This window comes from Corvus brachyrhynchos, unplaced genomic scaffold (genome assembly GCF_000691975.1).
Source record: "Corvus brachyrhynchos isolate BGI_N302 unplaced genomic scaffold, ASM69197v1 scaffold484, whole genome shotgun sequence".
NCBI classification, from domain to species: Eukaryota; Metazoa; Chordata; class Aves; order Passeriformes; family Corvidae; genus Corvus; species Corvus brachyrhynchos.
This window is the reverse complement of record NW_008237880.1, coordinates 39409-41596: the sequence shown is the minus strand read 5'-3', so window position 1 is coordinate 41596 and position 2188 is coordinate 39409. Positions and strand designations below refer to the sequence as shown.

The 2188-nt window shown below is 48.7% G+C and overlaps 1 pseudogene; it reads left to right on the top strand.

Annotated features, from left to right (window-relative positions):
• The first annotated feature begins 169 nt into the window (after positions 1 to 169).
• The window catches only part of LOC108446292, a 5115-nt pseudogene continuing 3096 nt past the window's right edge, over positions 170 to 2188 (top strand).

Genomic DNA, 2188 nt, shown 5'->3' with positions numbered 1-2188 from the left:
GCCCTGCGGCCGAGCCCAGCACCGGGACTAGCAGTACCGGTGCTTGTGCCAGCCCGGCAATAACTACCGTTACCATTTTCTCTGGCAGTGCCGCGAATTCTGCTTTTATGTCATGCAAAACTGCTAAGATCTGTTCCCCCATAAAGATAGAATTCGGGGAACTTGGCTCATGCCGCTGCTGCGCCTGCGCCGGGGAGTCCCCGATTATCTGCGCATGCTCATAATAGCCCAACACTACGGAATCTTGCGCCGATCCGGAGGGGTGGGATGTCCCGGAACGAAGGACGAAAGACGGTTCGTTCCGTCCGTGGTCGGAGGACATCCCGAGGACACAGGCAGTCCTTCCCCTTTTCCTCCGTCTGCGATAAAATTGTCAGCTCCCATGAGTGCTATCGCAGATTTTAAGACAGAGTACCTTATTCGCGTCTTTATGTCCCATCTTTGCAGTCCATGGTTCCGTCTCACGGCTTCGGTGAGGCAGCCGCTGCACACGCCCCATGTCTCTGAGAGTCCGATATGCGATCGGAAGGCACCAGACCTCCTAAAGTCCGAGCGATTGTATACGCATCGGATGAGCACCAGATGCTTTCGGTACCTGTCAGTTGGGACACCAGACGTCCTAAGTCTGGGACGTGGTTGCGGTACACGTGGCTCTTACCAGACCATCTAAGTCCGGTTGCGGTCTGGCATGTACCTCCTGAGAGGCTGCGGTTGCAGTACACGTGAGGGGTCACCAGATGTCGCTGTTCTCCCCAGAGAGACAGCGAAAATCATTACATAAGTCCAGGTCAGACAATATGGCCGAAGCAGAGCTAAGACCACATTTAATGGAAAGCTCATCTTTTATAGTGTGGTTCGCAATAAAGAAATTACATGATTGGCCTATTCGCCCACCACCTCTCAAGGTGATAGGTTGAGTGGTATAACGCCCATCCGTAAATATTATTTTTCCATGTACCCAAACCAATATGCAGTTCTCATAACAATTATGCAGCTGCCAAGAGTTTACTTTTCTCTAACTGCTTTCTCATGAGAGACTGCGTGAGAATGAAAGCTTCTCACAGGAAAGCTGTGAGAAGCTGTGAGAAGCTGCGAGAAGCTCTCTACTAGCCTTTTAGTATCCACAAAGGGACAGTGCCAAAAGGATGGAACCAGACTCTTTTCAGTGGTGCCAAGCAATAGGACAAGAGGCAACAGACAGAAACATGCACAGAATGTTCCACCTGAACATGAGGAAGAACTTCTTTACTGTGCAGGTGACCAAGCACAGGAACAGATTACCCAGAGAGGGTATGGAGTCTCCCTGACTGGAGATATTTAAGAACCATCTGGATGCAATCCTGTGCAATGTACTCTAGGATGACCCTGCTTGAGCAGGGAAATTTGACCAGATGACTCATTGTGGTCCGTTCCAATGTTACCCATTCTGTGATTCTGTGATTCTGTGATTATGGAGCAAATACAAAATATGATAGTATCTGGAAAATATGCAGATTGTGGGAGAGTGAAAAAGCATATTTCAACATAGGCCTTACTGGTAATATAGGCAAATGGAGCTTTTCTTAAATGTTTCTTTTTTAAGGATCGGGACAGGAGCGCAGGTGGTGTTCTACTCAGTTCCTTCAGTAGCAGGGATGAAAAATGAACAGGAAAACTCACGTTATCAATGAGTAGCTTAAGGACTGGTGCCATCAGTGGAATTTTGGTGTTTTATGATGATGGGGCAACTTTTACAGCACCAGGCCTGCTAGAGTCAGATAGGCTTTATCTATCTAACAAGCGCAAAAGGATTCTAGCCCATGAGTTGGCATCACTGATTGAGAGGGCTTTAAACTAGGTTTGAAGGGGGAAAGGGATGAGACCAGACTTTCCAGAGCTGAGCCTAAGGGTGGTAAGCCACAGTCAGGGGGGAAATCAGCAGCCCAGCTGAAGTGCATGTACACTAATGCATGCAGCATGGATAACAAACGAGGAGCTGGAAGCCATTGTACAGAGGGAAAGCTATGACAGTTGCCATCACAGAAAGGTGGTGGGATGACTCGCATGACTGGTGTGCTGCCATGGAGGGTTACATGCTCTTCAGAAGAGACAGGAGAGGTAGGGGGAGGTAGAGGGGTGGCTCTGTATTAAAAAAAATGCCCTAGAGTTATATTACCGTGTCCCGCAGCCGTAGGGAGGAGGAGAGAAA